Here is a 14,912-nt window from a genome sequence, read left to right as displayed (position 1 = left end):
CCGCCATGCGCTATGATAGACTCTGAGGCTAATGTATTTAGTGTATGTATGATAATGGATGAATGAGCCTGGTGACTGATGCATTATAATTCCCCCCTCCTTGGATATTACGCATGTGTTAGGGTTAGGAATTAGAGTCAGCACATTAGCACTAGCACTGCATAGCGCCGCAGTGTTGCTCCTCATCTACCGCTAGCGCCTAGGGCGTAGGCCAGTATAGGCCTCATTGGCCACTGCTACCGCAGCGTCCGCTACAGTAGTGCTGTGCGTCGTGTGTGTGCTTTCCAGCACAGTTGTTTGGCTGGTTAGTGGCGTCCATTAGGGCGGACACGGCACACGTTGCAAGGAGTGGTTCACACTACCATGACCTGTGACGCCAACAGGTTGCAGTTGTTCGCCGGCTGGTACATGTTACGTGAAGTAACGGAGCTCGTGCCTGCTAGCACCGGCTCAGTGGTTACCCACAGGTGCCCGGCTTTTCTCCTACACGCCTTTCCCTCATTGTTCAGCAGCAGTTGGTCACCTCTGCACGGTGCGCCCAGGCTGCGAACGCACCTCTTCTATTATTTCATCTTTATTTATTGGGTGTGTTCCGCCAGCCCGTAACATATTCTATGGGGTATCTTATGGGGCCATAACCTTTATGGAGCACCTTATGGGGCCATATCCTTTATGGAGCAACTTATGGGGCCATAACTTTTATGGAGCAGCATATGGGGCATATTCTATGGAGCATCTTATGGGAACATACAGCAAAAAAGGCAGAGATGCAGTGTACCCATATAGTTAAGATGTCGGCAACATAGGTGCAAAAATACCGATGAGACAGCCGCTCACATCCTACCAATCCATGGAGGGGGCGGCTGCTTGGTATATAAATGCACAATGAAAACTTGCATGTGGCATTGTTCACAGTATGGCAATGCACAGCATCCAGGTTAAGAGCCTATTAGTTATGCCCTTCTATTAGATCAGACGGGCTACCCAGCGCTATCAAGATGCATCCCATGTGAATAGACACCACAGTTTACAAGACCAAATGGGCCCAACTGCACCCCGAATAAAAAAGTGCAAAAAACACATTAAAAAATGTGAGGTATTAGTTGATATTTTGGCCAAAATACGTAAGCTCGTAAACCTCGTCACGGATCCCCACATTTACGAGGGCGTAACTAATAGGCAAAACACTTATGATGCCTAGCTGAATGAAGAAACATGTAGGAATTAATGGCTGGATGTGCCTTGTAATGATAGCTAGGTGCCGTTACATTTAGCGATGCACCAGCGATTCCGACCATGATACGACCCGGTCAGGATCGCTGGTGCATCGCTAAATGGTCACTAGTGAGCTGCCAAACAGGCAGATCTCGCCAGCGACATAGCAGCGGTCGGCGGTCGTTACCTATCAGACGCGGCGATGAAGACGTCCTCCCGCCCGCGTCCACGCGTCGCTTGTCGGCGCCAGCAGGAAGCCCAGCAGGAAGTGGCCGACGAGAAACGGTCCAGGATGTTCTTGCGCGATCAGCGATAACCAGCGGGGGAGCGTCGGAGGTAAGTATCTCACATAGCGATATCGCTAGCAATATCGCTGCTGCGTCACAAAATCGGTGACACTTTAGCGATCTCGCTGTGTGTAACGGGGGCTTTAGGTGCACTACCAACAGGAAACGACACAGAACCTGTTCAAACACCTGCAGCTTTTAAGTTTAACTATACTCAATCACGTATTGACTGTATAGTCCTTGTCAGACAAAAAAAGTTATTTAAATATAGAAATAATGGTGATGCTGAAGGGTGAAGCAGATTTGTCTGCTGGGAATATTTCACATCAAGCTGTGACAGAATGATAAACAGAGAAAAGACGGGCTCGGAATTTACAGGTTCACTGCAGGAAAGGAATTGAGGGCAGAAACTAGTTTGTAAGAGTAGTATATAGTCCTGCTAGAGAATGGCATTTCCATCTCCAAAAAGCTTGTCTGCAGAAGGAAGCATGAAGTGCTCTAAAATTTCCTGGTAGACGGCTGCACTGACTTTGGTCTTGATAAAACACAGTGGACCTACACCAGCAGATGACATGGCTCCCCAAACCATCACTGATTGTGGAAACTTCACACTAGGCCTCAAGCATCTTGGATTGTGTGCCTCTCCACTCTTCCTCCTGACCCTGGGACCTTGATTTCCAAATGAAATGCAAAATTTACTTTAATCTGAAAACAACACATTGGACCACTGAGCAACAGTCCAGTTCTTTTTCTCCTTAGCCCAGGTAAGATGCTTCTGCTGTTGACTATTGGTCATGAGTGGCTTGACACAAGGAATGCGACACTTGTAGACAGTGTCGGACTGGGGTGCCAAGGGCCCACCAGTAACTAACTACAGGGCCCCAGTTTTCAGCAACATACAAATGTGACATTATCCTCAATCACACATTTATGCAACAGTGAATTGGATAGATTGGTAAATGAATAACATGTCACCTGTGTCTGTACATAGTGATTCAAGTACATTGTGCCAAGTGCTGCTCATGTTAGAGAGTGATGACCCACTCTTGCACTGGGTCCCACCAGAGGATTCTTCTGTTTCCTGTGGGCCAGTCGAAGCCTGCTTGTAGCCCATGTCCTGGATACTTCTGTGTGTGGTGGCTCTTGAAGCAATGACTCCAGCAGCAGCCCACTCTTTGTGAATCTCCCCCAAATTTTGAATGGCCTTTTCTTAACAATCCTTTCAGTGCTGCGGTTATCCTGGTTGCTTGTGCACCTTTTTTTTACCATACTTTTTCCTTCCACTCAACTTTCCATTAATATGCTTGGATACAGCACTCTCTGAACAGCAACTTCTTTACCAATGACCTTTTGTGGCTTATCCTCCTTGTGGAGTGTGTCAATGACTGCCTTCTGAACATCTGTCAAGTCAGCAGTCTTCAGAAAGAGGAAAAAAAAAAATCCAAAAAAATCAGTTACAAACCTGACAGGCCCAAATGCATCTGCACTAATCCAGGGTGCAGCAGACCCAAGTAAAATGGCAGCTGCACAGGTGCATAAATACCAAATGAAACAGCCAGCCTACAATCAGGGATTGGCCGTGTAGTACACCAGTGCAGAAGAAATAATCCGCATGTGGCAGTGTTCACACAGGGAATGCAGGGCTTCTGGTTCACAACCTCTTAGTAACACCATATAGGGGGGCTGCCCAGTGCCAACTAGAATGCATCCCGTATGTAGGCTGGCTGTTTCATTTGGTATTTATACATATACCTGTAAAAAATAGAATTAAAATAAAAAATAGTGATATACTCACCCTTTGATGGCCCCGGAGTGCTCCCGCCTTTCAGCCACGCTGCCAGTATCTTCCGTTCCCAGGGATGCATTTTGCGAATCCCCTGAGATGACGTCGCAGTCTCGCGAGCGTGACGTCACAAAGGTCTTTCACGCAAAGCATCCCTGGGAACAGAACGTACCGGGAGCACCGCTGAGGAGGGAGGATTCCGGGGGCCATCGGAAGGTGAGAATAACCATATTTTTTTTTTTTACATTCTATCTTTTACTATTGATGCCGCATAGGCAGCATCAATAGTAAAAAGTTTGTCACACTTGTCAAGCACTATGCTTGACAAGTGTGACCAACCTGTCAATCACCTTTCCAAGCGATGCTTCAAATCACTTGGAAAGCGCAAACATTCTGCAAGCTAAAAACGCTTGCAAAACGCTTGTGTTTTGCAGGAAAATGCATGCGAATTCCGCATGCGTTTTACCCGCGGCGGGGAGTTGCGGAAATGCTGCAGACATTTTCGCAGCATTTCTGCAACGTGGGCACTTAACCTTATACTTCTCCTCTGACTGTTCCACTTCTGATTTTTACTTACAAATACTGGTGTAAAATACTGACCAAATAGTGAACGAGAATGTGGTCTAAGGCCTCTTTGACACATTCAGTATTTGGTCAATATTTTACACTAGCTGAAGAGCCTGGCGCTGCCCGGGCATAGTAACTAACTACGGTTAGTTATAACAAATTATAATGATTATATATATATATATAGCTGAGTGTATAGCCCCGCCCACTCCACATAGCCACATTCACTATAATATCCCACATCATTCCGTCAGCCAGAGCTACCGGACAACTACCACTAATATCCCACATCATCCCGTCACAGCTGCCGGGCTACTACCCCTAATATCCTACATCATCCAGTCAGCCAGAGCCACCGGACTACTACCCCTAATATCCCACATCATCCCATCAGCCAGAGCCACCGGACTACTACCACTAATATCCCACATCATCCCGTCAGCCAGAGCCACCGGACTACTACCCCTAATATCCGACATCATCCCATCAGCCAGAGCCACCGGACTACTACCCCTAATATCCCACATCATACCGTCAGCCAGAGCCACCGGACTACTACCCCTAATATCCTACATCATCCCGTCAGCCAGAGCCACTGGACTACTACCCCTAATATCCCACATCATCCCATCAGCCTGGGGTCAGAACCAGAGCGCTGAGTTGAACGGTCCTAACTCCCATATCGGGGATCCCTTTAAGATAGGCCTGGCATCAGAACCAGAGCGCTGGGTGGATTTGCCCTGACTTCCATACCAATGATCCCTTTAAGAGACCCTGGGGTCAGAACCACAGAGCTGAGTGGAACGGTCCTAACTTCCATACCGGGGATCCCTTTAAGAGAGGCCTGGGGTCAGTACCAAAGCGCAGAGTGGATTTGCCCTATCTTCCATACCAATGATCCCTTTAAGAGACCCTGGGGTCAGAACCACAGAGCTGAGTGGAATGGTCCTAACTTCCATACCGGGGATCCCTTTAAGAGAGGCCTGGGGTCAAAACCAAAGCGCTGGATGGATTTGCTCTGACTTCCATACCTATGATCCCTTTAAGAGGAAAGATGTGCCTATAGGATGGAGGATGTGTGATGTGTATATGGGCACGGGAGGGGGGATTCATTTCTGTTATGTGCTCTCTGCTCCTTTTTGGGGGCAGATAATGGCTGGGAGCTTATGTTCCCAGGGATGCTAGATTTCTCCCACCATGTCAGTGTCTGCTGAGGTGTTGTCAAGTGGGTAAACTTGCTCATAGCAACCAATCACAGCTCAGCTTCTCTTAACCAGCTTTGGTGAAATGAGAGATGCTTAGTGATTGGTGGCAAGGAAAACTGTTGCTCATAGCAACCAATCACAGCTCAGCTTCTTTTGAACAGCTCTGGTGAAATGAAAGATGCTTCGTGATTGGATGGTGATACACACATACAAACATTCAGTTTTATATATATAGATCTGCATTTTTCTCCCACTCCTGATTTTAGCTTACAAATACAGAAGTGGTGAGTGGTGATGTTTCTGTTATATGTTTCCTCTGATTGTTCCACTCCTGGTTTTGACTTACAAATCATGACGTATAATACTGACAAAATGCTGAATGTGTGAATGTGGCGTAGATCTCATAGCTTTCCATTGAGAAGTGACCACCAGTCAGCTCAGCAAACACTGGGGTAATCTGGTCAGTCAGAACACCCATCACATGTAGCAAAAGAGGATAGGAGAGGCGCTGAAAACAGCAGAAGATGGTGATCGGTAAGGGTACATTCCCATGTTAAGGATTTGCTGCAGTTTTGACGCTGCGTATTTATGCAGTGTCAAACCCGCAGTGGCCCGATGTTACAGAATAGCGAATGGGATTTCTGGAAATGTGTCCACTATGCATCTATGTGTGCCTGTGGATCACCCGCGCACACTGACATGCGGCCCGTCTTTCAAATCCACAGCATGTCAATTTCTCTTGTGGACATGCTAGTCTCCACCACAGAAATTTCACCAATAGAATGTATTGGATGCGGTAAATCCCCATGATTCAGTGAAAACATGCAGAATTACCTGCGTTCAATAGAAAGCAGCGCTTTAGACGCCGCGAACATATGCTGCATCCAAAACGCTGCTACTTCCGGATCGTGGCACATAGCCTTAGTATTTTACAATACACAGGGAACGTACATTACCGACACCTATCCGGTGGTGAAACATTTTAGTAACACCTCGTATTGGCACTGTAGAAATAATTTCACCCGCTGAAGGAGCATTTTGTTGTTTATCGGCTGATTGACAGCCTGTTTACTCTACAAGATTATTGTGAAATGTGCGTTCCCAGGGATGCTTGAGTGTGACAAAACCCTGCTGAAGTTAACACTGGGGCGACATCAGCCGGACCAGAAACAATAGCGTACTATTGCCTTTACCGCTGATGTAGGGATCTTTTTGGGTGTAGTTTCCCTTTAAGATCAGCTGCAGGCACAGTCCTGTACACACTTCCTTCAGCACAATGTGATGTCACCAGACTCCTCCTAGACACAAGGAAGGGTATGACATTCTTTATTCTTCTGCTGTGAGATGGGAAATGGAAGCGTTTGCAGAGTGGGTCATGTACGATGATCAGTGGGAGTGGGGTGCCATCCTGCCGGGTATATTGTAGCTGCGTTTGTCCTGCAGAGCTACATCCATTCTGTATTCACACTGGCACTATGTTGTGTTACAAGATAAGCAATGGCCCCATAACCGTTTCTGGTCCATTTACACTGCTGATCTCAGGCCGGAAACATTCTGTGATTATTATAAATGGGCCATTAGGCTCCATGTACCCAGTCCCTATGGTTACGCTTGGAGTTTATGCACAACTATTATTATTGTCATTTATTTTTAATAATGCCGTACATGTGAAAAGGGGTACATACATAAAACAAAATAAGCATGTGGTATATAGGGGAGAGGGCCCTGCCCTCGTGGGCTTACAATCTACATGACTATAGGCAGTATTATACATGTATTCTCAACTTGTAGAATGCTTTGATGAATGTATGGGTTCCATAGACTTGGCAATACAGACGCGTTTTAGGGTCTGTGTAAGCCGTCATTCAGATCTCAGTCTTTTCCACATATGCAAAGCAAAAAAAATAGTACTGGTGTGTTTTAGAGCCATGTGTCGCAATCAGTATATCTCAGTCACTTCATTATGCTGCCACCTGGAGGCTGAATATAAGAATGCATCTTAGACAAAAAGCTGGTGGACAGGTCTGGTCACATGCTCCTCCACCAGCAGCTATTGTATAGACAGAAGTGCTGGTCTGGGTGTGAGGAAAGCTGACAAGAGAACTTGGCCAACCTCTTTACTGGAGAATCTGACAGTTTTACTCGGGTGATATCAGAGTGCAGTGCGATGTTTCACATGTAACCATAGAGTTGTATGAGAGCACATGATCCAATTCTCATAGCCATTCACAGCATGCTGCAATTTTTTTTGCATGCCAAATCGGCATGATAAAAAATATCGCAGATGTGACTTGCCCTATGGTTTAAGGCTACGTGCACACACTGCGGAATGGGGTGCGGATTTGGCCGCGCAGATTTTGTAAAATCCGCAGGTAAATCTGCAGGTCAAAAGACCTGCGGTTTTACCTGCGGATTGCTCTGCGGTTTTGCCCTGCGGTTTTTCATCTCCACAATGGAGGAGATGGCAAACCGCAGCGGAATCCGCAGAAAGAATTGACATGTCAATTCTTTCTGCGGTTTCAAAACCGCAGGAAAACCGCACGGAAAAATCTGCACCGTCTGCACAGCGTTTTTTTTATTCCCATAGGGAATAATGGTACTGTACACCGCAGCAAAAACTGCTGTGGACCCGCAGCGGCCAAATCCGCTGCGGAACCGCAGCAGAATCCGCAGCGTGTGCACACACCCTCCCAGTGGGCCCAGTGCAATCCGATCTCATCACAAGTGTGAGCAACCCCTTAGGATAAAAGCCAAACCATAATCTCAATTTGAAGTCACATGTTTCAGGGTGTTGCCCCTGCTCAGTGCAAAGCATGAGATCTGATTTGACTGTATAAGAGGCCTCTGACTGGAGTCTAAAGGCCCCGTTACATTTAGCGATGCACCAGCGATCCCGACCACGATATGACCCGGTCAGGATCGCTGGTGCATCGCTAAATGGTCGCTAGTGAGCTGCCAAACAGGCAGATCTCACCAGCGACGCAGCGATGCTCGGCGGTCGTTGTTCACCTGTGAGACACAGAGATGATGACTGTCTTCCGCCCGCATCCATGGCTCGCTCGTCGGCGCCAGCAGGAAGCCCACGACGAGAAATGGACCAGGACGATCTTGCGCGATAAGCGATAGCCAGCGGGGGGGGCTGGTCGGAAGTGAGTGTCACATGTAGCGATATCGCTGCTGCGTCACAAAATCGGTGACGCGTTAGCGATATCGCTAGCGATATCGCTATGTGTAAAAGGCCCTTAAGGGTATGTTCCAACGGTCAGAAACCGGCAGGGCTTTGGACGCAGCACATGTCTGCTCCATCCAAATCGCTGCCGACTATTGAACTCAGGTGATTCCGCATGTGTTCATTGATCTTTTTATTACTAACAAACTTTCCTTCCTCTCCATCACCGAAACCTGGCTCACCCCCTCTGACACAGCCTCTCCTGCTGCACTCTCGTATGGTGGATTCCACCTTTCCCACCCCGACCCAGCAGCAAGCATGGTGGAGGAGTTGGTTTTCTCCTGTCAGATAACTGCTCCTTCACCCCAATCCCTCTGCCACCCTCTGTTACCCTCCCTTCCTTTGAGGTGTACTCTGTGCACATCTACTCCCCCTCCAACCTCCAATTAGCTGTCATTTACCACCCCCCAGGGCCAGCCATCACCTTCTTTGACCACTTCACCACCTGGCTACTTCATTTCCTTTCCACTGATATCCCCACTATCATCTTGGGCGACTTCAGCATCCCCATTGACACTTCCCTCTCAGCTACCACTAAACTTCTATCTCTCACTTCCTCCTTTGACCTCACTCAATGGTCTTCTGCAGCCACTCACAAAGATGGCCCACACTAGACTCATCTTCACCCGCCTCTGCTCTCTATCTAGCTTCTCTAACTCACCTCTTCCTCTCTCTGACCACAACCTACTTGCATTCTCTTCCCTCTCCTCCTCAGGTCCACAATCCCCTTCTCAAAAACTTGCACACCCTCGCAGAAATCTTCAACACCTTGATCTACACTCATTTTCTGAATCCCTCCTCCCTCTTACAGACATAAGCTCCCTACACAATGTGGATGCCGCTCTATATAACAACACAATAGCTGTAGCTTTGAAATCAGTTGCCACTCTCAAACATACCAAAGCTCGCAAAATCAACAGACAGCCCTGGCACACCTGTCTGACCAAAGAACTGAGGCAGGCTTCCAGGGCTGCTGAGCAGAGATGGAAAAGATTCCACTCCAATGAGGACTTCATCGCATTCAAACAGTCCATCACTACTTTCTAGGACACACTCGCTGCAGCAAAACAAACCTACTTCTCATCTCTCATATCCTCCCTGTCTCACAACCCTAAACAGTTATTCAACACCTTAAATTCTCTCCTCCTCCCCCCGACACCTCCTCCTTCCCCACTCATCTCAGCTGAAGACTTTGCCTCATTTTTCAAGGAGAAGATTGATAACATCAGAGACAGTTTTGGTCAACAATCCCCAGTGCCCTTCCTCCTAACTGCCCTGCCCTCCTCCTCCAAAACCAACTTCTCCACCATCTACTCTCAAGATCACATCTCACTACCTGTGCACTTGACCCAATCCCATCCCACTTCATTCCAAACCTCACCACAGTCTTCATCCCAACCCTAACCCACCTCTTCAACCTATCACTAACAACTGGTGTTTTCCCCTCAAGCTTTAAACATGCCTCAATCACACCTATCCTCAAAAAGTCCTCTCTTGACCATCCTACCTAGCTATCGCCCTATATCACTTCTCCCCTATGCCTCAAAACTACTGGAACAACACGTCCATCTTGAACTGTCCTCCCACCTCTCTTCTTGCTCCCTCCTTGACCGATTACATTCAGGCTTCCGGCCACACCACTCCACTGAAACTGCCCTAGCTAAGGTCACCAATGACCTACTAGCCGCCAAGGCCAAGCGACACTACTCTGTCCTCCTCCTCCTCTTGGACCTGTCCTTTGCCTTTGACACAGTGGACCATTCCCTTTTACTACAGACCCTCTCCTCTCTTGGTATCACAGACTTGGCCCTATCTTGGATTGCGTCATACCTAAGACCAGACATTCAGCGTCTCCCACTCGCACAGCACCTCCTCACTGCGCCCCCTATCCGTCGGAGTCCCACAAGGTTCAGTTCTAGGGCCCCTGCTCTTCTCCATTTACACCTTCGGCCTCGGATTGCTTCTGCCACCACTTAGCAGCGTTTATTTCACCTTCTGCACGGTGGACCCCGAGCGGCGAACGCACTTTATTTATACTTTTATTTAGTGCGTTCCGCCATTCCTAACACAGATCTACATCTCTGGGCCAGATATCACCTCCCTACTAAACAGAATTCCTCAATGTCTGTCTGCTATTTCATCTTTCTTCTCAGCTAGATTTATAAAACTTAATATGGACAAAACAGAATTAATCATCTTTCCCCCATCTCACGCGACCCCCCCCAATGGACCTATCCATTAAAGGGAATCTGTCACCCTTTTTTTGGCCTTGCAGCTGCCGGCATAGACATTGGGGGCTTATCTACAGCATTCTGTAATGCTGTAGATGAGCCCCCGATGTAACCTGAAAGAGAAGAAAAACACGTTATATTATACTCACCGAGGTGGGCGGTCCGGTCCGATGGGTGTCGCCGTCCCTTCCGGCGCCTCCCTTCTTCATGCGATGACGTCCTCTTCTCCCGTCCTGTAATGGCTTCGACGCAGGCGCATTGCTCTGCCCTGTTGAGGGCAGAGCAAAATTCTGCAGTGCGCAGGCGCCAGACCTCTCCCGACGCCTGCGCACTGCAGGACTCTGCTCTGCCCTCAACAGGGCAGATCAATGTGCCTGTGCCGGAGCCATTTCAGGACGGGAGAAGAGGAAGTCATCGCATGAAAAGGGAGGCGCCGGACAGGACGGCGACACCCATCAGATCGGACCGCCCACCTCGGTGAGTATAACATTACACAGAATCTACATCTGCAGAATGCGGTAGATAAGCCCCCGATGTCTATGCCGGCAGCTGCAAGGCAAAAAAAAGGGTGACAGATTCCCGTTAAAGTAAATGGCTGCCCACTCTCTCCAGTCCCACAATCTCACTGCCTCGGGGTTATCCTTGACACTGATCTCTCTTTCAAACCACATATCCAAGTCCTTTCCACTTCCTGCCGACTTCAACTCAAAACTATTTCACGGATCCGTACATTACTCAACCAAGAATCTGCAAAAACCCTAGTCCATGCCCTCATCATCTCCCGCCTTGACTACTGCAACCTCCTTCTCTGTGGCCTCCCCTCTAACACTCTTGTACCCCTCCAATCTATTCTAATCTCTGCTGCCCGACTAATCCACCTGTCCCCCCGCTATTCCCCAGCCTCTCCCCTCTGTCAATCCCTGCACTGGCTCCCTATTTCCCAAAGACTCCAGTTCAAAACCCTAACCATGACATACAAAGCCATCCACAACCTGAGTCATCCATACATCTGTGACCTCATCTCCCGATACTTACCTAAACGAAACCTCCGATCCTCACAAGATCTCCTCCTGTATTCCCCTCTTATCTCCTCTTCCCACAATCGCACACAAGATTTCTCCCACGCATCCCCCCTTCTCTGGAACTCTCTACCACAACATATCAGACTCTCGCCTACCATGGAAACCTTCAAAAAGAACCTGAAGACCTACCTCTTCCAACCAGCCTACAACCTGCAGTAACCACCGATCCACCAAACCGCTGCACGACCAGCTCTACCCTCGCCTACTGTATCCTCACCCATCCCTTGTAGATTGTGAGCTCTCGCGGGCAGGGTCCTCTCTCATCCTGTACCAGTCGTGACTTGTATTGTTTAAGATTACTGTACTTCTATGTATTATGTATACCCCTCCTCACATGTAAAGCACCATGGAATAAATGGTGCTATAATAAATAATAATAACCATACGGAATCACCGCATCCATTACATTGTATGGGTGACTTTATCTTGCGGAGACTGAGTGTCTCCGCAAGATAAATAGACATTCTGCGATCTGGAAAGTTGCGCCGCATGTGCTTATATGCAGGGAAGCCGGAGGCGTCCCTGCACGCATAGTGGAGATGGGCTATCATGAAATCCCATCCACTATGCTGTAACATCTGGCCGCTGCGGGTTGGATGTTGCGGATGTACCCGCAGCGTTTACTGACCGTGGGAACATACCCTAAGTTTGTATTGTTTCTCCTTGTGGAAAGAATAGCATGGCCTAGAAGTCTCCTAATTCTGGTATGTCAGACATGTCACTCTCAACAAGGAGAAACGTTACCCCTTAGGCTGGAGTCACACCAACGTGTGGCATCCGTTGCGAGATGCTAATGACCCTTATCTTCTGCTGCGAGCGGGAGCCGAGTGTCCTGCTACTATGCTCCGATCCTCATGCACAGAGAGGATCTGAGCACAGCTGTGGAGAAAGTAATTTCTCCACCTCCTCCGCTGCTGGCATCAGGGTGTATCGCACTGTACTCGGTTAATATCCGAGTGCTGTACATTGTATTACTTGCACCCATAGACTTATATGGGTGCGAGTGAGCCGAGACAGCCAAGTCTCGGTGCCACTCGCATCATGCTGCTATTGTTCTTGCATGGCAATTCGCCATGAGAAAATAAACGCAAATGTGAGCTGCTCCATAGAGTAACACTGGGTCGAGTGATATGCGATATTTGAACGGTAATGTGACTCTGGCCTTAGACACCAGTCAGAGGGCTCTCGCCTAACCAAATCACATCTCATGCTTTACACTGAGAAGAGGAAATACCCCGAAACACATGTCTGCAAATTGAGATTCTGGTTTTGACTTTTACTCTAAGTCATGTGGCAAGGCTCATTAAAGGGTCAATATTGACTTTTAGGATTGCTACTTCCAATAGGTGGCACTAGAGTTCAAATCATCTTCCTCTCTGAAGGAGCAATTAGCATATTTAATTTCCCAGAGGAGCCTGCATGGCTTATGAGTCTCCTTACACTGGCATTTCACTCTCCACAAGGCGAAACGTTACCCTTCTCGAAATTTTGATGCATCTCTCCATGAGAAACTCTTTACTTGGTGGCTCTAATTATTTCTTTATGTGGTTTTGTACTTGCTTTACAGATAATGGAGAAAGAGAGAGATTTTAAGCAGACAGGAAAAACAAGGTCAACTGATGAGAAAATTAAAGGTGATGCTGCAAAAACAGATGAGACCCAGATCAGTCCTGGAATAGAAGAAAAGGCGAGTGCGCCGCAAGTACAACTAGGAAACAGAAAAGTGGACGACATGAGATTTATGATCAGCTGCACCAACTGGTACTGACTAAGGGTTTTCTGTGCAGCAAGTAAGGAATAATCTTCCAGCATTTATTGATCAAACTCCCATTTTTTCAATATATATGTTCCAATTATTGCTTTCTGTTCTGTTTAGTTCCATGTGTGTCCGTTGTCCACCCCGGCATCCCCTGCACAGCTCTGCACACAAAGTATTCCACTAAAGCCCATTTTATAACTTACCAAATATTCTTATTTTATGTGAAGCACTAAATTATTCATCTGTGAACACTTCTGTTTAATCAGTGGCGTAATTTGAAGTTCATGGGCCCCAATGCAAAAGCTCCAAGAGGGCCCCCAACTATTGCAAAGTCTTTAATAGTAATGGTCTTTTCATATAGAACAAAGGGACATTTTGGGCCCCTTAGGCTCCAGGGCCCTGGTGAGTTGCAACCCCTGCACCTACTATAGTTATGCCCCTGTATTTCATCACTAACGTGTGTAAAGCCATATATAAGCCTGGAAACCATTCCAGACTGGCTTGGCTTTGGGGCTTGCTTTACAAAATGTTTTTATGCCAAGACAATCATTTCCAAATAAATTTTAGCTTTTTTTTCTTTTTAATCCTATTTGGAATATCAAAGGTGAGAGACCTTCACATGACTCGCCAAGGATTACAGAGTCCTCTGGATCACTGGGTGTTGTAATGGCACTGGATCACGAGGCATCATAAGGACACTGGACACACGGAACCATGTCATCTAGTGCACTATTGTAGAAATAATAGTATGTATTGTAATTGCTCATTAAAGGTGATCACGCCCTAATTAAAGCCTCATTTTTCAAACCTTTTCGATACTTTGTCCTGCTGTTGCCCATTTTCCCCACATATCACTTCGTATACATGCCATGAGACCTCCTTGTCTCCAGATGTTCATGGTGCTCTGTATTGGTGGCTACACTGTCTGTGCAGGTGGTAGCCACAACATGAGGCCAGAATGAGGCTCTCATAGTCTTACAATGTGGGCTTGTGACCGTTATCTCTGACTTCCAGTCAGTCAGACTTGTGGTGACAGATGATTGCGCCGGAAGAGCTGAAGATGGCAGCTGGTGACTAGAATACTAGAGGCAGGGAACTTTGATTAGCAGCACCACTCCAACGCTGAAATAAAAGAAAAAACCCACTGGAGTGGTGCTATATATAGGTTAATGACAACGTGATGCAGTTGACAGATTTTCTTGGAGCTCCTTGTAAAGCTAAGCATAACAGTTTATGGGCTCATAGGGTTGTAATTCATTATTACATATGCACCTTTTTTGATGTCTAGTTTAGTTTTTGCCCAGTTTATTAATTTATGCCTTATTCCTCTTTTAGGCTGTGTGCCCAGGTTGCGTTTTCTTAGCGTTCCCGCCGCTTTTGCGGCCGCGGAAATGCTTAAAAAAATTCTTTAAAAAAACGCATCCCCATGCAATCCTATGGGATTCCGCAGTTTCTGTGTAAATGCTGCAGATTTTACCACTGCGGAATTGCATAGCGGTAAAATCCGCAGCATGTCCATTATTTCTGCGGAATCGCGGTGATTCCGCCGCCATA

General features: G+C 47.3%; 1 long non-coding RNA gene across 1 annotated transcript; it reads left to right on the top strand.

Annotated features, from left to right (window-relative positions):
• The first annotated feature begins 6,341 nt into the window (after positions 1 to 6,341).
• On the top strand, positions 6,342 to 14,169 carry LOC141086388 (uncharacterized). Its single transcript, XR_012231586.1, has 2 exons — positions 6,342 to 6,371; positions 13,167 to 14,169. It is a non-coding gene; the product is annotated as an uncharacterized lncRNA (long non-coding RNA).
• The last annotated feature ends 743 nt before the right edge of the window (positions 14,170 to 14,912 follow it).

Source organism: Dendrobates tinctorius, unplaced genomic scaffold (genome assembly GCF_039654945.1).
Source record: "Dendrobates tinctorius isolate UK_male_01 unplaced genomic scaffold, ASM3965494v1 ptg000032l, whole genome shotgun sequence".
NCBI classification, from domain to species: domain Eukaryota; kingdom Metazoa; phylum Chordata; class Amphibia; order Anura; family Dendrobatidae; genus Dendrobates; species Dendrobates tinctorius.
Note: the sequence above shows the minus strand (reverse complement) of the source record. Positions and strands in the feature narration are given on the sequence as shown.